Genomic DNA, 27,620 nt, shown 5'->3' on the forward strand with positions numbered 1-27,620 from the left:
GAACAAAGGCCCAAAATAGGGACATATTTTAAATACTGCTCTTATAAACTTAGAAAGTTGCTAGAATAACATGATTTATTTTAACATACATTTTCTGGAAGGATATGAATTCTGAAACTCAAATGTATGTCATTATTTAGTGACTTCAATCCTCAGATCATCCCTGTGATTTGCCAGAAGACCACAAATTTTATGAGGAACAAATGAAAAATATGAGACAAAAATCTGGACATTCTGCAAAAACCTGGACAATTGAGAGGTATGCAAAAGAGCAAATAAGTCCTTATGAACAACTTTCAAAACTGTCAGCTTGACTAGGTGGTGGTGTCCCTTCCAAAAATTTCTGAAAACATGGAGACCAATGACCTTGTCGGTGTAGATAGAATTTTACTATATAGGGTTGTCAACAGAAGGCTGGGTGTCGGGCTGGCAACTCGACACCGTAAAACTCCACTGCCAATCATGAGCAGACGGTGATCCGCTGTGGCGACCCCTAACCGGGAAAAGCCGAAAGAAGAAGGGTTGTCAACAGTTAGATTGCTGTTAAGGTCACTGAGAAACTTTAAAAATCACATTAAAATATCAGATTCCTTAACATCAGTTGATCAACTCAAAATCTTTTCTGAGTCTGAAGTTGATGGAAATTAAGGTGTGAGCTAAGTAATCTACACCTAAATAAAGTGCTACATTAAGCTGGTGTTGACCACATAACTCTAATTATCTTGCATTCTGTCCTGTAAATATGTTACTTTCATGCTGTTGTGCTTTCTCTTGGAAATATAGTTACCCCAAACCTGTATGATTTCTGATCAATTGCTCTATGATTTCTGATCAATTGCTCTTAAATAATTCAGAAGAAAAAAAATAATTTTGCAAATGCTAGTCAGCAGACCAATTGGAGTGGTCTTATTTCGTTAGCTTATGTCAGAGATCAGTTCCTGAATATAATGAATTTCCTACAGTTTGTAAGCAATAATCTTTTCAATCACCTACACTTGAAAGCATTGTGTTTACTGTTTCTCCAAAGAAAGAAAGAGAAAAAAGAAAGAAACCAACCCCAGGCAGAAATATCTCTGTTGTAATTTTTTTTTTATTTTGAAAGGCAAGCTCAGCATTAACTTCGGTATCTTCCCTTGAAATAATATTTTCTAAATAAAGGCATATAAGTAGTTTGATCATTGTAATAACGTGTGTGTGTGTGTGTGTGTGTGTGTGTGTGCGCGCATGTGTGTGTGTGTGTGTGTGTGGAGGTGGATATCAGGAACTTGTGGCAGCCTATGTTGTCTTGCCATCACATTGGCTCTAGCTCTAAACTTGTCTTGCAGCTATAACACTTCAATACAGCATTCTGTGGTACACTCTGAACATGCCAGAGGCTGTGTCTACTTCAGAAGTATATAGAAATCATGATGGTTATAAGATAAAACATTCCATTGTTTGATAAGGACCATCAGAAAATGAGAGAGACAGAGTAGCATGTTAGGCCCAGAAAACCATAAAACATACCACTGCAAACAACCACACACAAAGGTGCAACAATAAAGTGATATAAGACATGATGGCAGTTGGATAATCCTCTTTTTTTTGCTTTATTCAGATTTTTCAAATAAGTAGATATATGGAGCTTGTCCTGCTTCCCAGCTGTAACAAAACTATTTACCTGCCCTAATGACTCTTTTTGCTTCTAAATGACACATTTTTTCATTCACTTTTCTTCCTGTTTACTTCTACTGCTAAGACCTACTAATAATTTCCCTGAAATATGTTGTACTAGTATGAGTTCTACACATACTCGATGTAATGTTCTCTTAGTAAGGTACCCAAGCCTGCAAATATGCTGATATGGCTAAATGTAGTATGGCTCTATGACTGAATTGTTTCTTCACATACTACTCTGTACTTAGACATGCCCATTTTCTCATAAAGCAGATGATCCAAGAAATTAGGTGAATTAACTTCTTGATTCAGCATTATAAAATAAACCTTATGCTTTCTGTTTTTACATTCACATCAAGAGTTTTTGATCCAGGAGTTTTATTTCATGCTATGATTAAGTCAATAATGCATCACTGCTTCCAAATTATTTTCTGGCAAAATATACTCTATGCATGTACCTTATTTAAGCCCATCACTTTGTTTGTTAACCATTTGCCTTTCCTTCTTGTCAAACTGATTATATCAATGCACTGTTTCTTTACTTTCAAATTCCATATCAGCTCTTTCCATTTCTGTAGTGACAACAAATATTTCTTTTTTGTGTTTTTCTCAGTAATGTATATTTTCATCTGAACCCACTTAATTTTGTTTTATGCATCTCTGCAAGATGACTCTTTCTACCACACCTTCAACAAAGCTGATTAACTTGTAGCAATTTCTACATCTGGCACCTAAAGTCACTCATGAAACATGAAGCTTAAATATTGACTGCTTTATCATTCCTGTGTATCACAAAGTTCTCTTCCACAATACCATTAATATTAGTGCATATTTTCATTTTAGTTCATAAATTGTGTACCAGTATTTAGGCTGCAAGGACGTCTAATAAAGCTGACTCCAAGATATCTGAACTGAACACTTTTTTCTCAAGCTTACAAATCCAGTTGCCACTTAAAGGATTCTAAGTTTTTACTATCTTTGATTTTAAACATAGATTTATTGTATTATATCACAAATCTTTGTTACGTAAGAGTGACATAATTTTGTTTTCATAGTACCTAAATCACATGTCCTAGCCTGATGTCTTAATGTTAGACTACATACGCAAATTGTTATGCCCATGACTGCCTGTAAACTAGTCATAAAAGACTCTTATAGGCTTATCACAGATGTAGTAATAATGAATAGTGAATAACTTCAGGTATTTTTATCTATTATTGCAGTTGTAATCCTTGTGAAGTAATATACTCTTGATGAATTTTCTTTATACTCTCTCAACATATTTTAACCGACTTGCATTATATATACAAAAACTGTTATTGTACTCTAAGATTGGCATAATACATGCTTTATATAGTAACAGAAGACACATTTATCTCTATATATTTATATATTTTTGACAAGAGTTTTAACATATATCTAACTTAATATATAGCTTTATTACTTATCATCTGAGTATTTGTGTCAAAGGAATGGTTTGCAGTCATGGTTATACCCAGATCTGTAAACTGGATTAACTCCTTTTGTAGATGTTGTAGTAGGTACACATATGAGTGATTTGCTGCCTTTCCAAAATACATAATGTTACATTTGTCATAAAAAGTGTATACCTATGCAGTATGCCCAATCACTGATGAGTCTCTTATTGTAGTTTAAATGTTCATATCAATATTATGCTTCACTTTATTATTTAACCACATTATTATAATTTCAAATAATGTACTGCGGTGGTGGTGCTGCGGTATCGTTGTCGCCTCACAGTTTGACGTTGCCCGTTTGATTCTCAGTTAGAGCGTCTTCTGTGTGGTGACATGCGTGAATGGACGTTCCTTCATTGAAGGTTGTGCTTTAGGCCTGGCAAGCCAGTAAGTAAAAATCTACTGCCAATCATTAGCGGACCGGAGTTCCGCTGTGGCGACCCCTAACTGGGAAAAGCCGTAAGACACAAACAATTATAATTTCAAATAACATGTACAAATCTGCAGCTTTAGTTAAGGTCAGGTCTGCTTGTTTTAAAAAACCTATCCCTTGCCTGATAATAGCACATACCATGTTACCTCTTATCAGCAAATCATTCCAAACTCACAGTCTTTGGTTCTATGTTTCAGCTCAGGAAATGTAAGCTTGGATCACTTAGAAAAGTGTAAAACAAAACCCAATTATATGAGTCCTGACATTTCAAAAATTAAAGTTGTTGTTTGTCTTTCGGCTTTTCCCAGTTAGGGGTCACCACAGCGGAACTCCGGTCCGCTAATGATTGGCAGTTGGTTTTTATGGTGTCGAGTTGCCAGCCTGATGCCCAACCTTCAACGAAGGCACGCCCATTCAACGCATGTCTTTCAAACGCCCACTCGACCGCAAGTCTGAAAAAAATTATAATAAATTCCAAAACTTGCTTTTATGTTTTTAAGGCATTTTGCATATGTAGTCTTTGCCCCAATGCAGTCCCCTTGTTACTCACATATTCTGAGTCCAAGAGCTTTTTACCTCCAAGTAGGAGGCACTGCTCAGAGATACCACAATCATATTCCCCCTATTCACACTTAATGTATAATTTTTTTTTGAAGATCACAGTTACTAACCTTGAGTTTTGAATAGACAGCCTATAAGCATCTATATGTTCTACTGGGTCCTGCATTCTTGCAAAAAATAAATGAATAACTGGAATCTTTTTCTAGTTATATAAAAAATCCTAAATTCTTCCCTTATCACTCTTAGTTTGTCTTCTACCTCTTCTTACAAGCTAAAATATTATGCACCATCAAGGTTTCTTCCTCCGTAATGTACCGAAGTACAACACTCTACATTTCAGGCTTCTTGGCTATTCCACTTGCAATGAGGGGGAAAAAACACATTTCTTGATCCATGGCTTTGAGTTTTATGCAATATTACCTTCCAGTAGTAGAATTCCTTGTGTTTGCAAATGGACTTTGCAACAAAAGATCAAAAAACTTCACAAGTTATATAAGTGAAAAGTAATTGATGCCATTACTTTACAAAAGAATGGATAAAATTCCAAATATGAATTGCATTTGTGCACTATAGAGTATGGAACGATACATGTTTAATGTATGTCAGGATGCACGATATCTCAGATGTGTGACAAGCTTCAATGAGTTCTTTATTGGGACTTCCAAGAACTGCTGGGATTCCCATGGTGATGTGGTATACAGGGATAATGTCCTGACTATGACCCAGATGACCCAAATTCAGTTAGTGGGCCTGAACACATGAAGAACCACATCATAGCAAGACTGCAGTGAGTAGATATTGCTATTTCACCTACCCTAAGGGCTAGGGAGGAGGTGTGGCCACTGCACCACCAACCCCTACCAGAGTATAGGATGGAATAGTATGTAGCAGCTGATAGGCTGGGGATGCTGCACATCTTTGAAGTCAAGATAGGTCATCTGTGTGTGGGCACATGCAGGACCCTTCCCATGAAACAGAATTAGTGATGTCTCAACCACCATAGGGAGTGAAGTGAGGATTATCCCAGGCTGCTCCATAGGTCAGCTTGTTATTAATCAACTGAATGGTCCTGTTGATTATTGGCCCTAGTCCAGGAATTAATTAAGTGAAGGGCACTCAACTGATTCAGGATATGAACTGGTCGATCTCTCACTCAGTTTGATGAAAAAATTGGACAATTTGGTGTTGGTATGGAAGCCACTTGTTTTGCCATTAGGATAGGGAAGATAAAAAAATAGAACTGTTGGGAATAATCAGGTCACCTGCAGGTCCATTTATAACCAGACTCACTACATACAGCACCACTATATACTATCCGTAACTGGAACAAGGAAAACATATGACTGTAAGAAGCAGCTCTGAGTTATATTAAGCAAGAACACCAGTGAGCCAAGGCAAAGAAGTCCTGAATATCATCAGCTGAGATCCTGACGAAGTCTAACTTTCCAGTTGATTATAGATTAGAAACTAGAAATTCAGCTAATATGGAACTTTACTATCATTACATCTAATGAAAATGCAGTAAAGAAAACATCTGACAGAAACACTAAGAAAAACAAGCACTTACAAGAATATTGAAGCAGACAAACAGTGAAGATATCTATTCTGTTACAAGTTGTTGCATCAGAATATATCTAATGGGAAACATTTGGAAATGAATTGCCAATTTTACTTTGCTAAACTGTAGTTCCTGTCTCTTTAACCTCATAAATTTATTTGAAAAAGTACTTAAGGCACTGGCTAGTTGTTACTCAGTACATACAGTATATGTAGACCTGGCCAAGGCTTTTGACAGTTTCACCATGCAGGAATTATTGACTGAACTGTAAATCTGAATATAAACCCTTATGTTATGTAGTCAATAGCTAACTAGTTGTCTGGCAGAACCCATGTGGTTAGAGTCACAGGTGCCATTTCTGAAATAAAAATTTTACCAGTGGTGTACTGCAGGATTTAGTGTTGGACCTCTCCTATTTCCATTTCACAGACCTTCAGGCCAATACTCCTGCACTATGGTTATCTAGCTTTGCACTGACTGTAAATAGGGTGCTGTTATTCAATCTTCCACTGACTCACAGTTGCTATATCATAGTTTTGACCATTTTAACAATGGATTCAAAGACAGTGGTCTTGAATTAAATGTGGAAAATATAGCATAGTTCAATTTAGTAAACAAAATATTTTCACATACCATATAGCTGATAGACCCCTCCGATCAAATACTGTTATAAAGGATCTAAGCACTGTTCTTTATAGTTTATATATTTTTTTTTGACCATCATGTCTCCACAGTAGTTCAGAAAGTGTTCTGCCTGTCTAATATAATTTCCAAAGGCATATGCACTAAAGCCAAAGAAGTCTTAATTCTCCTTATTCATATTTCAACAGATCTGTTATTGAATATAATCCACATTTTGGCATGTATTTATCTAAACATATCATTCAACTTGAGAGACCTCAGAGATTGGCTTGGTACATTTTACTGACCTCAGAGATTCATAACTAAAAAGATCAGGGACCTCAAAAGTCTTAGCTATCAGGATAGACTGGCAGCCCTTTTTCATTCCTCAGTCTGTTACAGATGTATCCATGGAGATCTGTGTCTATCCTTTCAAGTCATGAGAGATTCAATCTTCTTTGACCTCATCTTCCTTCTCAGAACAGAGTCTCTTCTGGTAAATCTTGTCTTGCATTCCTTGAGGCTGGAGGGAAATTTTGAATAGGAATCTTTTGCCAGGCTTGCACTGGTCTGCAGATTAATTGAGTAGTACCTACTTATGATGCTCTGAACCTAAGAACTTTCCTGCTTTGTTTCAAAGAATGGATATATGCTGGCCACTGGCAGAAATGTTGTCTTCCTATTTGTGGTGGAAGAAACCTGCATAATATACTAGGTCTTGGAGGACTGGTCAAGGTAGTAAAAAGTCAAGCAGGAAGTTGTCTGTTCTCTATCTCAGATAGGACTATCCACCATACAGTTTAGCAGACAGATAATCATATAGATAGTATGATGGTAGCCAGCTTGGGTGGTATGAGTTGTGAGGATGGGAGGTACTGCCAGCACAGCTAGCTGGAATTTTGTAAATAAGTATATGTCATTTGTGAATATCAAACAGATTTGCACAGATGTTTATGTGTAAAAGGTATTTGTTAAGTGGTTGTTTTTGAAATGTATCCACAGTGTGCCCAACTGGAGAAAACAGAAATGTGCATGCACTATTGTAACTGTTTAAATGTATATGTTTTAACAGAGGAAACTGGAAAACAGGAGGTTAACATCAGTCCAGCAAACTTTAAAATATATCTGAAATTAAATCACTTTATGGGCTAGGCCATAGAGATGCAATCTCACAGGTTTTAATGCAGCCAGAGACATAAAGTCTGTACTAGGAAGCTTTCTGTATTTTCTTTTGGGTGAACTAATTACTTATGCAATTGTTTTATGACTTCCAGCACCAGCCACAGATCTGGGCAAAAGCCCTTGTGTGTGTATTTTTACGGGTAGGTGTTAAATCCTGCCAGCTTCCAGCAATAGGGGTTTGCATGGGAACTAGAAGTCAGATACCATAAGTGATGTCATTTTGCAAGCTATCCCAGAGGTAATATTTTTAGACATTATTTTGAAAAGTCTCTTAGTGAGATTGCACATTCTATATTCTGTCTTGGGCCCTATAACAAGAAGGACAATTCGCTACATCATCCGCCTTGCTCTATTAAGTCAGTAGGGAGTAGTATAATTCTTTTAGATTCAGTCAGGAATATAGTGAAGCTTAGTTTAGATATTGTTTTTCTTTATTTGTCTGAGTCTGTCCCGTAATGTTATTTTAAATATTTCCTGTGATTTTGAACTCTGATGTCACTGTGAATTGATTTATTATTTATTATTAAATATATTTAAACCTTTCAGTGTGGCTGATCTTTGTAGAGATATTTAAGTTTTGAGAGTATGTTCATATTTATTTGTGACACTATGTGGGCCATACCTAATACCCTTCCTCTTGGTCAAACTACCATTTGTATTAATATTAACTTCACTCAGTATATTGGGTATCCTTGTAAGGGCCTTAAAGTAGCTGGTGAAGGGATCTGCTGGCAGTAATAACTACCTTGTAGTCTGGACAAGAGGAGGCATACCTAGTAAACCTGTGCCATCCTTTCCCAGGTGTGTGTGTGTGTGTGTGTGTGTGTGTGTGTGTGTGTGTGTGTGTGTACAAATCAAATCTCAAAGTGCATGTGTGTCAGCTACTTGGGCAGGGACACAAAGCACTGTTTGGACAGAGAGAGTGTTGGAGGACTTGACTGAAACCCTGGCTAAAGACTCAAACTCTATAGCTGTGCCAAATGGGGAGTCTTACTGGGGATCTGGAGAAAGAAAGAGAAACCAGCTGGACTGACTGTGTTCCCTGTGTGGTCTTAAGGGAAATTATACTTGTGCATGATGCAGAGAGCTGCATCTAGAGATACTGCATGTGTACATGTAATCCTCCCAGTGAACATTCTCCACAGGTGCCAGTGGTGAGGATTGATTCTCCTTGATTACTGGCCCAGAGGTGGAGGGGTATCACATGAGTATAAGCCTTAAAGCGTTGCAGAGAAAGCTGGGGGGCCTAATTAATATACAAAGCACACATAAAATAAGACTTTGTTTTTTATTTTATGGTAACCTTTCACCATTCAGCTCTGTAACTAGTTGGATTTTACCACCTCATACAATGGTTTACAATGCTGCTGAGACAGCTGTGTCTAATGTTTGTAACTGTGGTGGCTAAAAACTATTGCAAAAAGAAAGTAAAGAATACATGATTTGGATATTTCTCCCTGGAATAGCTGTAACTCATGAGGCAGAGAGTACAGCCCCTCCTGTGAAAGAAGGGGATAAAGGATACCGCACTGAAATCGTAAAGAAAGATAATATACTGCTGTGAGGAACATTAGAATCATCATCACACAGAGATCACAGTCATTATGGAAATGGTTCCTCCCTCTCTCTCCAGATCCATAATAAGACTCCCCATTGTCACAGCTATAGGGTTAGTATCTCAGTGGAGTGGTCAAGCCAAAGCCTCCAGCCCCTCTCTATCCAACCAGTACTTTGTGTCCTTGCCCAAATAGCTGACACACACACACACACACACTTTGAGATTTGAATCATATACAAACACACAGACACTCCTGGGGAAGGCTGGCACAGGTTCAATGGCTATTCCCCCTTCTGCCCAGTCTATAAGGTAGTACCATCTGCCACCAACCACTACTTTGCTACTATAAGGCCCTTCCGAAAGGGTGACCGATTCTACTACGTAATGTTTCTATTATCCAAATGGTAAGTGTGACCAAACTTTTAAGGCTATCTAAGAGAGTCCTGTACAGTGTCACCAAATGCATATGCAAATACCCTAAGAGCTTAAATATCTCTATACAAACCAGCCACAATTAAAAGGTTTAAATATATTTAATAATAAAAGCACAAGACAATACTTATTAACTCAACACAGTGACAACAGAGTTCAGAATCACAGGAAATATTTTAAAACAACATTGCAGGACAGTCTCATATAAATTCAGAAAACATCTAAACTGATCTTACTATATTCCTATCTATCCCTAAGAGAAACTATGTTATAAATAACCTACTTACAGAGCCAGCCAAATGCAAGTGCTGAATGAATGTTTACAAGTCCAAAGACGAGGTACAAAATGCACAGGCTCACTCTCTGAGAGAGTTCTTACATTACTATCAAACATTTCTGCTGGGTTATCTCAGATTACGTAAATCTTGTCACCTCTGCCTTTAATTCCCAGGCTAAAAGGAACTTAACATATAGCACCTCTGTGTTTAAAATACTTATCCCTCAGAAGTTTTGACTAGAACTGGAAGCCTTAAAACTGTTAAACACTTTTACCTTGGAAACTTGTAATTATTTCTGTTTCCAGACAATAGAAAAAATTTCTAGCTGCAGACATTCTGTCTCTTTGCTGTTTTAACTAATTTTAAAGCACATCATAAAAATTACTTTTCAACTTATTTTCTTAGAGTTTTGCAAGTTAACTCTGTATGTCCCACCTTCTACTATGAAAACATACATTTGCATAGGCGTATTGTCCATATACATTTCTGCTCTTCTCCAGCAGGGTACACTGTGGTTACATTCTTGAAGCTCAGCTCATAACATATAGTTCTCTTACAGTTGTAAGACAAGCCCATGGATCATATCAATGTTCACAAATATATGATTATTTACAAAATTCCAGATACCTGGGCTGGCAGTGTCACATTTCTATATAAACTACATTAATATTTTCAAGTGACATATAATTCTTTTCAACATTCTAGCTAGCTGGGCTAGTAGCAGTTCAGTTTGTCACAATGTGATATGGACATAAGATAAAATTAAGTAACCTGAAAGTGATACTGTTGCAACTCTTCAGTTTCTGTTGCCTTGTGAATAGGCTTCACAACATAAAATGTCCTAAAAGTAAAAGCAAATGATATCCTGGCAACTTAATTACACAGGGGAAAGAATTTCTTTGTTTATCAAGCTCTCTGTGAAGCAAGGTTTTTCTTCTTCTTCTTTTTCTTCTTTCGGCTTTTCCTGGTTAGGGGTCGCCACAGCGGATCACCTGTCCGCTCATGATTGGCAGTGAAGTTTTACGATGTCAAGTTGCCAGCCCGGTACCCAACCTTCCACAGAAGGCACACACATGCACACACTCACATCTAGGGCCAAATTAGAGTGTCCAATCCACCTACAGCATGTCTTTGGGATGTGGGAGGAAACCAGAGCACGTGGAGGAAACCCACGCGACCACAGGGAGGACATGCAGACTCTGCACAGAAGGCACCCCAGCTGAGGATTGAACCGGAGAATGTGAAGCAAGGTTTTTAAATAACCTAAAAAGCTGCCACTGTGAGAGATCATTTAAAACAAAATTATCAACAATAGTGTCCTGCTCTATAAAACCTCTACAAAATAAAGTGACTGCTGTTAAACTAACCTCAGTAAAGCAGGAATATTCCAACAAAATTAAATTAAAGTTAAATAAAATAAAACTCTGTAAAGCAAGAAAAAGAACTGTAAAAAGAATAAGATTTTTTCCAGTGTTCTTTTGTGTTGCTTAATTTTTCTCTTCACAGAAGGTAATGGCAAAGACAAATGATTTCACCAGAACAGAAAAACATAAACATTTGCAGGAACATAATGAATGCAATTTGTACTGTATGTGGTTTAGCTGAACTAACTGAAAGGCATGATCCTTTATCAGAAAAAAAAGTTCAGGGGAAGAAGTGAAACATGACTGCTTGCATGAATAAAGCATTTGCAAGCAGTAGGACACATCGTAAAAGTCAGACAGCCAAAAGAAGTGAGAGTATTCCTGCAAAGCATGATTTTAGCATTTTTTTTTTTTTTTTTGCTTTTGCAACTCTTTGACAAATAGGAAGTATAATTTTGCATTACAGTTAATTTATAAAGGTATGTGTGACAAGATGTACTCAAAAAGGAACTGTAATGGCCATTTAAAGATGCATACCTGTTTCATGTGACCTGCAGCCTTGTTTTTCCGAGGAATAAGAGCAGCCTCCTAAACCTGGTGGACTTCTTTGAGACAGTTACCAAGGCTTTAGACGAGGGAAAGGAGGTCCACACAGCCTACCTAAACCTTACAAAGGCTTTTGACACCATTCCCCATTCTGGTATTATAGACAAGCTCACCAGCCTGAACATAAACACCTATGTCACGAGGTGGGTTGCCAATTAGCTCATGGATAGAACCCACACGGTGAGAGTTGCAGGCTCTAGGTCTGACTCTAAACCAATTACAAGTGGCGTCCCCAGGGCTCAGTCCTGGGACCCCTCCTGTTTGGTATATACTTCTCAGAAGTACAGGCAAGCACAGGAGGACTATGGCTGACCAAGTTCACAGACGACTGCAAACTGGGGGCCATAATTGACTCTCCAGGTGATACAGACATCCTCCAGAAGGGTCTCACTGAGATGGATACCTGGTGTCAAAATCATGGCCTCAAGCTAAATGCCAAAAAGTGCATTGTCATCCCCTTTGGAAAAAATAGAGTACCTGTGAAATACCACATATGTGGTAGTCCCCTAAATACTGAAAATGTAATAAGGGATCCGGGGACCCAAGTAGATAATAATCTCTCCTTTGATAATCATATTGCCAAGGTGGTTAGAAAATCCTTCTATGTGGCCCACCTAATCACAAAGGGGTTCACATCTAGAATAAAAGAGGTTATTGTGCCCCTCTACTCATCACTCATCAGACCCATCATAGAGTACAATGCCCCATTTGGGATGTACCTTACAAGACACCTGCAACAGCTGGAAAGACCACAGAAGTACCTCACCAAGAGTATTACTGGCCTTAAACAGATGCCCTATGCAGCCTGAGTGAAGAAACTCCAGCTGTACTCGGTTGCATACTGCTTACTCAGAGGTGATCTCTGCCTGACATACAAGGCCATGTCCAACCCAGAATTGATGGACATGTTCCACCTAAAAAAAAAAAAAAAAGAAATCCCGGGAGCCACATGCTCCAGGGATCTAAACCTCACTGCAATGATAAATAGGACTTGCTGGAGGAATATATTCCTGTCCCAGAGACACCCCATTCTTTGGAACAGGATTCCAATCTACATTAGGCAGAGCCCCTCACAAACATTCTTCAAGAGAAACCTTGAGGAGTGGATGGGAAACAGAAAATTTACCCCGGGGATCACTGCAGTGGCTCTGTTGGACAGTGGCACAGGGAACTAATGGCTCTACTGGACAGAGGCACAGGGACCTAATCTAAGGGGGTGGCAAAAGCCAACACATTCTGGCTAGGCTTACAGATGCCCTTGGGCAACTAGCCTAGTACTTACCTATGAACCTAATAAAATCCTGTTTGTTCTGAAGGAATGTACCAGAGTATTTGCTGCAGTTAAAATAATCTTTGACTGACTTTATTCTGCTTTTTTATTTTCCAGTGGGCATACAAGGCAGTTTCATTTATATGTGTTCAGCTTATACTATGGAAGATCAAAACTTAATCACTCATGACACACTTCCTCACTCAGAAATCCTTGAAAGCTACCCTTTACATATAAAGCAACGAGGCACTTCAAAACAAGTATTTTTCCCAGAGGAACGGGATTCCTGAAACCCCAAGCTTTTATGTGCCAACTACACAATAGAACAACATTAAGAAATGGAGAAATTGCTGAAAACATGCACAGCAGTCTCAAGCAATCACGTTTAATTATAACATGAATAAGCAAGTTATTTCTGAGATTTAGCTGATAATGGACACATAGACAAGCTGTCTTTTCATCTTAGTAATCTTAGAATACTATTCTGAAGTACAAGGAGTTTTTGGCATGAATTTGAAAAACAAGCTCAAACTCAAAAAGGACATTTTAAAAATTCTAACATTTAGAAATAAAAGCATAAATATCAAAAAATACATTTCAGTCTAACATTAGTTAAAAGAGCACACACAGTTAGATTCACATGTTCACTAGCCACATATAGCAAAATAGTATATATTCCAGAGTCCTTATTGTCACATATTGCTCACAGTGCTTGACAGGGTATTGAATCTTAAAGCGGCCTTGTGGCAGCCCCATCAAAGGTTTGGTATAAAGATTTTACTGCAAAAGTTAAAGATAGCTAAATTTACTGATTAATGTTTACCTAATTTTAATAAATTAAGAATGAAAAGAGAATTATGCACATAGTTGATGTATGTACACCAGCATAGGTAAGAAGGGAAACTTTTATTCTGCATTCTTTTGACACAAGCATAAGTTATTTTCCACTCATGAAGGAATATGGGTTTTAGTGTTTGATGATTTTCAGGATAATAATATATAAATTACATTAATCTATGACACAATGACATGCAGAAACATAAAATATCAATTTTCCATAGTGGCAGCATATAAAAATGTCAATGTATGCAGTCTGCTGCTAGATTAATGACATTATAGTGATAAAGTTGTAGCGATATACAACATAAGAGAAGAAAGAAAAGGAGGAAGAAGGAGCGGGGAAAAGATAAACCTGGACTCCAGTTATGACAAGTCGCAGAATTTCATTTTGCATACGCATATTACATTGCAGATTTAATCTGCATAATGAGAAAGCAGAGGCTCCTGAAGGTATACAAAAATAATATGTAGCGTAATTTGGACTATAGGTTAACAATAAGGAAAACAGGCATGCAGTAAAAAAGAAACATTATTGTATATAATTGCAGACTACTAAGAGGGAAAAAAGAATTTGATCACCGTACTGGTGATGTCCTTTGTTTCTTATATCCAAAAGAACAGAGCACTATAAAAACAAAATTAGAAAGGCTAAAGGATGAAAAATCAAATACCTCTGTTAAAATGGATACTGCTGTGATTTTTTTTGTGTACTATCAATTTATTAATGTAACAGCTATTTTTAGACATCATACTACTAAAGTTAAATATAATTTTAATGCTTGTATTGATTTCAATTACATATGTAATGTTTTCACTACCTATGAGTTATTTTAAGATGTTTAAGTTTTAAAAAAAGATTAAAGTTTCACAAGTATATTTCTGTCATTAATCTCCTTTGGACTACAATGGCAGTTTCTGAGAAATGCATCACAAGGAAATGGAAGTCCTGCTCCATCCCAACCTTTGACAACTTTCTAATTCTATTGAAAGATGTAGCATTATTGGAAATTAGAGTCAAAGAAATGAGAATCTTCCCTAAGAAATGGATTAATAATTCATGGGAGAAGATTCTCTCCCTTATTGAGACACTTAAAATAGACACAAATTTACCTTCTTAATGTGAAGAAAGAAGTATAAAGACCTTTTCAAGAATGTGTAACTTTCTTTGTTTGTGTAATTCAGATTGTTTTTCCTTTTTACATATCTGGTTTGAGGCCATTTGTACATTTTGTAAATAGTTCATTATAATTTATTTTTGCTCGAAATGTAAACGTTTATTATTATTTGTTTGAAAAAATGGTACTTTTCTGTTATCAGGGCAACACTATAAATTTGGTAGGTAGCGGTTGTAATTTTCGCACAGCCATTATTTTTCATAAGTGTATTACTTTAGGGGGGATTGGCAGGAGCTGCATCAGTTTTCTGTGTCTTTTTTTTTTTTAATTACATTGCAATTATGAAGTGGTTGGCCAACAGGCGACCTGACAAGCTTTGCTAACAGCGAGGCTTCCAAGCGTCAGGTAGTGCATGGACGGTGTTGCCTGATGGAGCTGCATCACTTTTCTGTGTTTCTTTCTTTTTTAATCGGAACTAGTACTCACTCATCCCATTGTCCCAATGCAGTTTAAAATAGCTACAGGAAGCTTTAGAAGTGGTCACTGCTTTGGGAAAATTTCCCACAGATGTTAGCCCTGAAGCATTTTATGTGAAGAGGCAGCTACTGCATTGATATTGGTACCTTGACACAGGTAACAACCATTCTTCAGTAACTTAATAGTATGGGATTTTTAGATTTTACATTTTAAGAAACATTTTGTATTGTCTGTAAACTATTATTTTTTTTTAACACATGGGAGTCATGGTTTGCTGCTAACACTTAACTATAGAGGGTTTGACAGCAGCTACATCACTTTTCTGTGGGCAATCTATTATGTTTATAAACATGTAAAATAAAGGAGTCACAAATGAGAACCATTTTAGAGCAAAAAATCATTGACAAACTATCGCTAGTATGAAGTGGTTGGCCAACAGACATATGGAAGCTAACAAGGTTGGCAATAAACACACAGAATATAACAGCGAGGATTCCAAGTAGCAGCTACTGCATTTATAGCGTTGCCCTGATAACAGAAAAGTACCGAATAAATTAATAAAATTATTTGAATAAAAAAAATAAATGGTAGTTTTGATAATGCCTTATTGATATGTGATGGTTTATTGTAGTTCTATATTAAAAATATTAGGAATGCTGAATACTAACTTAACAGGGAGAGATAGCAGTAAAAAGTTGGAAAATAAGGATTTTTGCTGGAAATTATTATTAGATACTAATTAGAACTGAAGCTATAATAACATTCTAACTTTCTGGCCATTGCTCAGACTAGAAAGCTAACGTGTTAAGCCTATTGGCTAATTAGATAATTAGTTTACTGTATTAAATGAAACTTTGATGAAGTATAATTGATTATTCAAAATATCTAGTCCTATTACTCTGTGATTTTATGTATATATTGGATATGCTTTAATAATTATGTACGCCTTTCACAGTTTTTTAGTGTCTTCTATTCAGAAAAAATATTGCTCACCAAGATAAAAGTTTCTGATATTACATTTAATCCATAGTTATTTTCAAAATGGATACATTCTCATCTGATACAAATGACTGTGATGTTAGTGTTTACCCTGAGGCTCTTCTCAGTGTAAGAGTGAAGTCACCAGTGTTGGTGGAGGATGTCTCTCAGTGAGAGAGTAACTTTTTACCGAGAGATATAGTTAAGACATCTGATTCTGACTTCTGAGTTAACAGACTGAAACGTAGTTGATTTGGTCAAAAAGAAACAATTATATTTAGATTTGCATTTTTTTATCTTTCTACAAGCTTTTGGCAACAGAAGAGGTAGACTGAAGGCATATGCGGAGTATGCAGAATCTGCAGAAGTGAGATGCATTTGATGCCAAAACAGAGAATGAAGCATCCTATAACAATGCTGTGAGGCAGTTGTTTGGTGGAAAAAACAAAACAGGTCCATTTATTTACTACCCATATTCATTATTATATATTAAAATGCAGCTCCATCCAGAACCCACTCATTACAGACTGACATCTCTTTTTCTTACAGTGCCTGTTATTTTTCTCTTCTGGTTTTGAATGTAAGTTGCTTGCAGAGCTGTTTTTAACTGAAATGCCTTTTCTAAAGTTATAACAGGTAACTTGCATAGATAGTAAGAGTACACAAATGCCATCATATTGTTTCTCTTACTGTCCCTAGAATACCTGGCAGAAGATCTGCACAGAAGGGCCTTAGTAACAGTAGAACTGCATTTTTTTTGTAATTATGTGCTTGTTTCTCTGGAGGAAGGTCCAAACACTCGGTATTGCTAACTCTTGTAAACAGAATCTCCCTACAACCGTAATTTCATGTGTCTATGGTAAACTTTTAAGTTGAAAGAGAAGGAAGGAAAGGATGATCTGGGTTTAGGAATAATTGCTGAATCCAACACTGTAACTCCATAATCAAAGATGGCAAAACAGGAAGGCTGGCCCTTCTAAGTCAACAATTCTGCTTCATTAACGTCTTCTCATATGGAATATTGCTCAAGGCCACATTATGGCAAAGGAGACCCTGAATGTCAACATTTTTCAGACCTGTACTATCCACTGAATGACTTTTTTCTTTAGTCAGACATACCTGGGATCAGAACAAATCTTTAAAATAATTTTTGTTTTGACTCTGAAACCCATTCTGTTACCCACACACTTAGATACTGAAACACTGGCATCACCAAAGAAATTTGATGTTTTGGGGTAAATGGAATGGGGCTTGGTATTGTCTTGCTTCTGCCTGGCACTATCACTCTGTCTCAGTGGTCTGATGCTGTTAGATACCCCTTACCATTAGTGTTCCCAAACAGAATGTCTGCTTTCTTTATACACTGCGTGAGAAAGGGCAGTGGACAAGTAATGATGGTGGACAGTCTCATAAGTGTGTAATGAAGGATGGCAGCCACTGAGAAGGAGCACTGAGCTGCTGCTTTGGCCTACTATCCCTTCACATCTGACATTTATTATGAGTCTGCTGCTGTTCTTTGTTTTTCCTCCTGTAAAATGACTAGTTTCTGAATGGTGACTGTGCTGCATTTAAGAACTGGTGAATGAAACTTCTGATTAATATTCTGCATTTTTTTACCTTTATATTCTAGCTGTTATAAAACTTTGAAATGGGGAACATTCTTAATTTTGGATTATAATCACTAGTAAGAGAGGGCATGGAGTATGTAAGTTTATTTAATCAGACCTTTCCTCCCAATACATGAATGAGAGCTAACAGACACTTGGGTCTGAATGGAGAGATGAAAAGACAGCAAGCAAAGGAGAGAAATATTGCTGAAATTGAATTCATTCTCATGTCCCGGTGAGTACCTTCATGAGATGGACCCTGTTTTTCACAAAATCTCACTAGGTGACATTGATATATAGACTGCATTTATATAGCATATATCATGGACAGAAGTAGGTCAAAAATTAAAAGAGATAGCTGAGTACACAAGACCCAGGATAAAAAAAGTGCCCAATCCTGGTAGGTGCACTGGTACCAGGACTGGAAAAAAAAGACAGTGTAGAATCCTCAAAATATGGAAACTTTCCTGCAATGGGGCTAGGCCAGGCCCAGGGGGGAGGATGGCACCCCTGTTGCAGAAGGAAGTAGCAGTCCCCAAAAATCACAAAAACTGATAGGCCAGAGAAGAGCCATAAAGATGATAATGTGGACTATTGAGGATAAGAAAGAAATTATGTACTGTTATTATTATGCAAGAAGCCCAGAATTTCCAGACACAAGATATACAAAATGATTAAAAGAGAAATTAGAGGAAAGAAAAATACTGCTGCAAGAAAAACTGTCCAAAGCTTCAAATGAAAATTTGTGTTCATTAATACAACAGAGTTTTGAAAAATAGTATATAGATCAAGAAACATTGATCTGTCTGGAAAAAGAAGCATCTGAAGAAGTGCGAAAATATAAACAACAAAACCTATAGATATTTGAAAAGTATAAAAAAGAAATATGGATGTGGGAAAGACAGAGAGATTTGACATGGTGCAATATTTATGTAAAGGAAAAAGCCAAATTAATCAATACAAAAAGGCAGCCCCAAAGATAGCTGAAGAGAAATACAGGAAAAGGCATCCAGATATGGGAAATTTTACAATAAAAAATAATATCACAAAGCTGGAATGTAGAGAAGAAGATTAGTAAAGTAGAAGTTAAAGAATCAGAATTTGAAGTTATGGAGTGCCTGCGAAGTGAAGGATTTGGTATAGAAGGTCTAACACAGGTTACATCACAGCATGATGGAGTGAGTCCCCAAAGTAAGGAGAAACAGGAAGATCAGGAGACATCTCAAGAAGAAATATGGACATGGGAAAGAAAAAGAGATTTAAAATGGCATAATATTTATGCAAAGGAGAAAACAAAACTAACCAATACAAAAATTGCATACGATTCTTATTCCCTCTGTAGGCAAACAGGTTACTCCAGAGTCTAAGATCAAAACTGTTCCAAAACAAAACTTTAGTTCAGTTCCAATTCCTCTAGCTCTATTCATCATTCAAAAGCTTGCTAGCAACATTTATTTTCTGTAAGATTAAAAGCTCTGACATAGTGCATTGTCTTACTTACATTTCCTGGCTCCTGATTGTTTTTTTTTTTGGACTCACTCCAGCTGGGGCTTGCTCTGCCCGCTCCATACACTCTTTGGGCTTACTCCGATCCCCTGCCCTATGCCCATATCCCACCCATCTCCAGTGCTTCTACTCTTATTCAATAGGCTGACACTCCCTCAATCTATCCACCAATTACATGCACTTCCTGATTTCCTGGTTACACCTCCTAGACCTACAACATGCTCATGCTTCACCTATCACTTCTTACTACACTCATATTACTGTCTCACCTCACTACTTATCACCACAACACATTCCAGGCACCCACATTTCATTACACCACTAACCCACCTTACCATACTACTCCATGTACATATCTCACCATCCCTCCTACACTTGTCAATATTACTAGCCTCCAATATTTTCAATGTAACATAATACCTACTAAAGACAGTCACTATAACCCTCAGTTATTCAACAATGAGCTTATCAAATAATTGAAATTACTTACCAACATTTCCTCTATGCTACTGTTTAGTGGTGACATCTACCCAAACCCTGGACCACTCTCAGATAACACCAACCCTCCTAGTCACTCTAGTCTCAACAACCCTACACATCCAATCCTAAACAGAAAAAAAACAGACCTATTGCTAATGAACATTAATATTAGATGTATAGCCAACAAATTAGACATCCTTCCTGCCACTCTAGCCACATACTTCCCAGACATAGTGATAATCACTGAAACATGGCTAAAACCAGGTACAAAAGATGATGAAATACTACCCCCAGGTTACTCCATACTACGGGTGGATAGACTCAACAAAAGAGGAGGTGGTGTTGCTATCCTTTTTTAAAGACTATCTCACTTTAACTTTCTTTGACTGTAAAACCCCACAACTCGACTGCAGAAATCATCTATACCACACTAACTATAAATTATTATAACTTAGCTGCTATATCCCACCTGGAAATAATGCCCCAACTAGAGAACATTTATTGCTCTGGGCAAGTAGTACCCTTTGTCAGGAGACATTCATATTGGGTGATTTTAATTTAAACTAGCTTGCATGTGATACAGATCACGCTATCCCTCACATAAACTTGCATGGTTTTACACAAACAATTCAAGAACCTACCCAAATAGATAAAGCTAGTAAAAAACAATCAACCTTGGATTGGATATTACTTAATAACTCCTCTCACTCATTCTGATCAGGTTGCTTTCCTGATGGTCTGAGCGATCACCTACACACATTTCTTGTATGGCAACACATATTCCCACCAAAACCTACTATGTTTCAACATCTTAGAAAAAACATAACTTTAATCTTGACAACTTCCTAGATGACCTACAAAGGTGCAATTGGACTCCACTCAAATACCTTGATCTAGATGACGCAGTGAACCACTTTAATAAATCCTTTTTAGATACATTAAATGTACATGCCCCTCTTAGAACCATCAGAGTGAAATCAAACTATGCCCCTGGCTAAGCAGAAACACTAGGGCCCTTCTGAAAACTAGAGATAAAGCCTGGGGAGTATGGTGTAAGACTAACACAGTAGTTTCTAAACAACAGTATCAGGAACTTAGAAATAAGGAAAAAAAAAAACAAATAAAACAGGATAAAATAAATTTCTATCATAACATTCAAAACACATGCCAAAATCCCTCAAAAACTCTGGCATGGTATAAACTCAGTCCTTTACCTAGGAAAATTTACTAAACCAATCCCAAACATCCACAGCAGTTCTGATAGCATAGCCACCATTTTTAACAAACATTTTATTGAATCTATAATTGCCCTTTCCAAGTAACAAACCCCTACACCTGATACCAAACCAGCCAAGTCTACAACTATCAATGCCTCATTCTCTTTCTCCCCAGTTTCTACAGCCACTATAAAAAAACTACTCCAGAAACTAAAACCTACCACACGTGCCATAGATAACTTGCCCAGTGAATACCTCAAATTTGAAGCTAAATCTATAGCCTTCCCAGTATCAATCCTTATAAATAGATCCAGTCTCGAAAACAAGGTTCCTGAACTGTGGAAAATCTCCCATGTAATCCCACTTCATAAGGGGGGACCTTCCACAGAACTGACAAACTATCATCCATTTGCTAATATTTAACCTCTTTTTAAGCTACCCGAAAGGTGTCTTCATCTCCAGGTCATGAAATTCTTACTAACAAATAACCTTCTCTCAAACACTCAGCATGGGTTCCGCCCATCACATAATACCACTTCTGCCCTCTTATCCTTCACTAATATTGTAAACCATCACAGGAATAACAACTTTGTATCTGCCATCTTTCTAGACCTATCAGAAGCTTTTGGTACAGACTCCCATGCCAAACTAATAGATGTACTAACTGAACTATCCTTCTCATCATTTGCCACAGCTTGGTTTGATAACTATTTATCTGGCCTAAAAATAATCTGTTCTATGGCAAGCTGACCTATCTCCACACCTTCCTTTATCCACTAGTGTCCCCCAGGGATCTATTTTGGGCCCTCTCCTTTTCTCCCTCTTTACTAATAATCTACACACAGCTACTCCACATGGTTCTATAATACAGTATGCAGATGATTAAACACTTATCTGTGCTGCCACTTCACTATCGGTTCTTCATTCTCAAATACTGGAATCTTTCACTTCTGTTGAAACATGGTTAGCCAATGCCCTTATAATCCTGAACCCAAACAAAACTAAATTATTACTCTTCCAACCTAGCAAGACATCTGTCTCATGCTCACCATTTACTATAATAGCCAAAGACAATACTGTCATCTCCCCGAAAACCCATACAAAACTTCTTGCAGTGGAAATAGACAATAACCTAAAATTTGACTTACATGTCTTCCTAACAATAAAAAAGTCCATAAGAAACTTGGAAGTCTATATAAGCACAAAAGGTTCCTGACCAAAATGGCCAAAATTATATTAGCACAAACCCATCTGCTCTCCACTCAACTATATGCCTCTCCAATTTTATCAAATCTTAGGAAAACACGTTTATATTACGCTGTCAAAAACTCAAACTGTCGACAGAGTAATAATCGACATGAAAATGTCGAAACCAACGAACATCGAACACACAAAAAAAGAAACACCCAAACACAACACAAATCGCTCTATGCAGGGGGGCAAGCCTCCCTGCACCCCCCGCTACTTAAATATACCAACTCCGAGATCGCACTACATTGCAGTAAATGGAAATCTCCCCTTATGGAGATTTCCGTTTACACACGTGATGACGTTCGCTTTCGACATTTTGGTGCCGACAATATCAGCTTTGATATTGTCAGCCTTCGACAGGGTGAAGTAGACCCAGGAAAATTAAACTGTGAGCTTTTGCCAGCTAAGACCTGCATGCAATCAACTGAACACATAAGTGAAGTTAAGTAAATTTTTATCTGCACTTTTTTCAAATAATACACGATTTAAATTAATTTGTTTGTGTTGCATTGAGCAATATCTAGCTGGAAGTTGTGACTCTGTTTTTTTCAGTTAAAGCTAATTAAAAAACTTGCATAGCCAGTGATAAATGGGGGTAGTTTACTTCATTGTTATTCACTTTCTGTCTTATACAAGTGGTACAGTGAATTATTTTCTAATTAAACTGTGAGCTTTGGCCAGCTAAGACCTGCATGCAATCAACTGAACACATATGTGAAGTTAAGTAAATTTTTATCTACACTTTTTTCAAATAATATACAATTTAAATTAATTTGTTTGTGTTGCATTGAGCAATATCTAGCTGGAAATTGTGACTCTGTTTTTTCAGTTAAGGCTTGTTAAAAAACCTGCATAGCCAGTGATAAGTGGGGGTAGTTTACTTCATTGTTATTCAGTTTCTGTCTTATACAAGTGGTACAGTGAATTATTTTCTGATTAAACTGTGAGCTTTGGCCAGCTAAGACCTGTATGCAATCAACTGAACGCATAAATGAAGTTAAGTAAATTTTTATCTGCACTTTTTTCAAATAATACACGATTTAAATTAATTTGTTTGTGTTGCATTGAGCAATATCTAGCTGGAAGTTGTGACTCTGTTTTTTCAGTTAAGGCTTGTTAAAAAACCTGCATAACCAGTGATAAGTGGGGGTAGTTTACTTCATTGTTATTCAGTTTATGTCTTATACAAATGGTACAGTGAATTATTTTCTGATTAAACTGTGAGCTTTGGCCAGCTAAGACCTGCATGCAATCAACTGAACGCATAAGTGAAGTTAAATAAATTTTTATCTGTACTTTTTTCAAATAATACACAATTTAAATTAATTTGTTTGTGTTGCATTGAGCAATATCTAGCTGGAAGTTGTGACTCTGTTTTTTCAGTTAAGGCTAGTTAAAAAACTTGCATAGCCAGTGATAAATGGGGGTAGTTTACTTCATTGTTATTCACTTTCTGTCTTATACAAGTGGTACAGTGAATTATTTTCTGATTAAACTGTGAGCTTTGGCCAGCTAAGACCTGCATGCAATCAACTGAACACATATGTGAAGTTAAGTAAATTTTTATCTGCACTTTTTTCAAATAATATACGATTTAAATTAATTTGTTTATGTTGCATTGAGCAATATCTATCTGGAAGTTGTGACTCTGTTTTTTCAGTTAAGGCTTGTTAAAAAACCTGCATAGCCAGTGATAAGTGGGGGTAGTTTACTTCATTGTTATTCAGTTTCTGTCTTATACAAGTGGTACAGTGAATTATTTTCTGATTAAACTGTGAGCTTTGGCCAGCTAAGACCTGTATGCAATCAACTGAACGCATAAATGAAGTTAAGTAAATTTTTATCTGCACTTTTTTCAAATAATACACGATTTAAATTAATTTGTTTGTGTTGCATTGAGCAATATCTAGCTGGAAGTTGTGACTCTGTTTTTTCAGTTAAGGCTTGTTAAAAAACCTGCATAGCCAGTGATAAGTGGGGGTAGTTTACTTCATTGTTATTCCGTTTCTGTCTTATACAAATGGTACAGTGAATTATTTTCTGATTAAACTGTGAGCTTTGGCCAGCTAAGACCTGCATGCAATCAAATGAACGCATAAGTGAAGATAAATAAATTTTTATCTGCACTTTTTTCAAATAATACACGATTTAAATTAATTTGTTTGTATTGCATTGAGCAATATCTAGCTGGAAGTTGTGACTCTGTTTTTTCAGTAGGTCCCCACCCACCCTCCTTGTTTTTGTTTTGGTGTTAATCTTTGTGGCTTTGAAACTGCCCGCCCCTCTTGTAAATTTGCACTTGGATACTCCTCCTGGGCCCATCTCATTTGCTCACTCAAAAAAAAAATATATCTGCTTTTACTGTATTTGTGTTTCTTCCTACTTTATTTTGCTTTTGCGTCATCTTAAAAGTACTCAGTTGTATTTATTACTGCTTGGTGTAACTCATTCTAAGCCTTTTAGTTTAAGGACTTGGGCTTCAGACCAGTTGTTTTACATTAAGAAGGTTTGTGGTCTGCACTGTAGTGCAGAACAGGTAGCTTACATCCTTCTAAGTTGGGAACTGCTGATTGAGGGCTCACTGTCTGTTATTCTAAAAGTGTATTAATTCTGGTTTAAGCACTTGGGCTTCAGGCCAGTTATTTTACATTAAGAGGGTTCATGGTCTGCACTCTTGTGGGAGGAGAGGCTGGAATCTTGCCCTTCTGAGCTGGGAATTTCTGGTTAAAGGTGTATAGTGCCTGCATATTTGAACTGCTTCTTACTGAAATTGGTACACCTTGTTTGCTGTAGCATAGACTAGATCCAGGCCTGCTGAATCTAGCTTTGTTTGTATAACTTGAGCACTAATCCAGGCATTCTTTAAAGTATTCAGTTGTATTTATTACTGCTTGGTAGTAACTTGATTAAAGTGTAGCTATCATTCTAAGTCTTTTGGATTTGTGGTCTGCACTGTGGTGGCAGGACAGGTAGCTTACATCCTTCTAAGTTGGGAACTGCTGATTGAGGGCTCAGTGTCTGTTATTCTAAAAGTGTATTAGTTCTGGTTTAAGCACTTGGGCTTCAGGCCAGTTATTTTACATTAAGAAGGTTCGTGGTCTGCACTCTTGTGGGAGGAGAGGCTGGACTCTGCCCTTCTGAGCTGGGAATTTCTGGTTAAAGGCTTATAGTGCCTGCATATTTGAACTGTTTCTTACTGAAATTGGTACACCTTGTTTTCTGTAGCATAGACTAGATCCAGGCCTGCTGAATCTAGCTTTGTTTGTATGCTTGTTGTTTGTTTGCTTGTTATTTCCCTGAAATGCTAATTCCACCTAAAACGCAGCTTTTCAGTGCTTCTGTGGATCCCTAGTGATATCTGCATTGCTTATTGTACTTATTTCCTTGTTTCACTTAAAAGAAAGTTACTGTTTGTCGTTTTTGCATTTAAGTTACCTGCAACACATTGCATTTAAGTTACTGGCACTTGCTCACTAAAGCAATTATATAAGTCAGCACTAAAAAATTAAAAGCACTGCACCCTCACAAACTCCCCTTGAGTACCTTGTTCCCCATTGGCCCTTTTTTCAATTATAAAGGAATTCCCAATACTATTCTAGCACGTCCAAAGGTCAGTTGTCAATCTCCTCTCCGGTCCAGCTGATGAATCTGGGAATCTTGAGGCAATGTTACAACTGCCTCATGTACACAGACAATCCTCTCCGCCTCCCAACAAATTCCAACACATGTGAGAGATGCAACCATATAGTCAAACTGGAGGCTAAGCTCTCGCAACTCAGTAATGGCATAACCAGCCAGGAGGAGAAGGAAACCACACTCACTACAATTCCAGTCTCACATAGACCTACCACGACAGCAAACCAAACACATAAACATACAAAAACATACTCGGAGACTCTAAATAAAAATCTGCCTAAGCAGCAGAGACCTCCAAAGCAGACACCCAAGCAACCACTACCCCAAAACAAAACACGTGCAACACATAGCTCACAAAGCCAGTGTGCCGAACAGTCAAAGCCCTTAAGGCTAAACAACACACCTGATACACTTGTAATAGGTGACTCTATCATCAGGCACACTGACATCCCGCTCACCAGGCTGAACAAGGAGAAGGTCATGGTGAGCTGCCTGTCGGGCGCTAGGATCCACCACATAACACAAGCACTCAGGTCACTCCAAGGCAAGTACAAATATGACTCAGTCATTGTCCATGCTGGTGTGAATGACCTGAGACGTACCTCCCTGGAGTACATGAAAAGAGACATAGAGGAGCTCTCTGAGCATGTAGCCCAGGCCGGTATGACCCTGACCTTGAGTAGCATCTTACCCTCACCAAGAATGATGCCACAATATGAAGACAAGATGATCAATTTCAACAATTGGCTTAAGTATTGGTGTCATTCAAAGGGGATCCAATCCCTGTCAGCTGGGATGACATACTCGACAAGCCACGATGCTTCGCTAGGGACAGCTTGCACCTGTTACCCCTGGGCTTTCGGATATTGGCAAAGGTTCTTGCCACCCCCATAGTGCCTTTTTAGGCAAGGCTCAAAAGACAAACCCACCTCCATAGGTATCACAAGGGATAAGAAACTAAGAGTAATGCTACTCAATGCCAGAAGTCTAAACCTCAAGATGCAGGCACTCGAAACTCTCCTTAGCATGGAGAACATCGATATCTGTGCAGTAACAAAAACCTGGTTCAAGGGTCCAGAGAGCACCACAGCACTACCAGGTTATACCTCATACCATGCTTTTCGGCCCCAAAACATGGACCGAACCACAAAAGGAGGGGGACTATCAATATTCGTCAAAGATACCCACACCTCCAGGTTGGTGGCACAGCACAAAGCATCAGAGGCTATCCATGTGCAACTAACAGTGGGTAAAGCTGCCTTCCAGTTTATAGCCTGCTACAGACCACCCTCCCAAACCCAGGAACCCCACTTGGCCTTCCTGAGAACACTGGAAAATATGAAGGTCTCTCCAAACACCATTATATTGGGCGACTTCAACTACCCAAACATAGACTGGGAGCATTACTCTAGCTCCAACACCCTACCCCAAAGGTTCCTAGAATTTATAAACTCAAATGCTATGGAACAACTTGTTACCACTCCCACAAGTGGGGAAAACATACTGGACCTCATCA

This window comes from Protopterus annectens, chromosome 3.part0, assembly GCF_019279795.1.
Source record: "Protopterus annectens isolate FY-2018-M chromosome 3.part0, PAN1.0, whole genome shotgun sequence".
Taxonomy (NCBI): domain Eukaryota; kingdom Metazoa; phylum Chordata; order Ceratodontiformes; family Protopteridae; genus Protopterus; species Protopterus annectens.